Consider the following 650-nt stretch of genomic DNA (forward strand, 5'->3'; position numbering starts at 1 on the left):
AGGAATATCCAAGGTTTGTCTCCTTTTGTTTTTTTGTCTCCTTTTGTCTCCTTTTTTTGTCTCCTTTTTTGTCTCCTTTTGTCTCTTTTTTTCTACGTCTTTTGTTTTGTCTCCTTTTGACTCGTTTTGCTTTTTTTTTGTCTCCTTTTGTCTCCTTCTTTTGTCTCTTCTTCTGTTTTGTTTCCTTTTGTTTTGTTTTGTCTCCTTTTGTCTCCTTTTGTCTTCTTCTTTTGTTTTGTCTCCTTTTGTTTTTTGTCTCCTTTTGTCTCCTTTTTGTCTCCTTCTTTTGTCTCTTCTTCTTTTGTTTTGTCTCCTTTTGTTTTGCCTTGTCTCCTTTTGTTTTATGCTGTCTCCTTTTGTTTTGTCTCCTTTTGTCTATTTTTGTCTCCTTTTGTTTATTTTTGTCTCCTTTTGTTTATATTTGTCTCTTTGTCTCCTCTTTCTGTCTCCTTTCTCTATCTGTCCCCTCTCTCTCCCTGTCTCCTTTTTCTCTCTCTCTCTTTCTCGTTTCTTTCTCTCTCTATCTCCTCTTTACTATTATATTTATTTGTTTCTTTATTTATTTATATTTGTCTCTCTCTCAGGCCCCCTCTTATAAATTTTTATTAAGTTTTCTCTGTCTCCTTAATCCTGCTACTGGCGCTGCTCAT

The sequence above is a fragment of the Eimeria mitis genome, genomic scaffold (genome assembly GCF_000499745.2).
Source record: "Eimeria mitis Houghton genomic scaffold, Emh_scaff3242, whole genome shotgun sequence".
NCBI classification, from domain to species: domain Eukaryota; phylum Apicomplexa; class Conoidasida; order Eucoccidiorida; family Eimeriidae; genus Eimeria; species Eimeria mitis.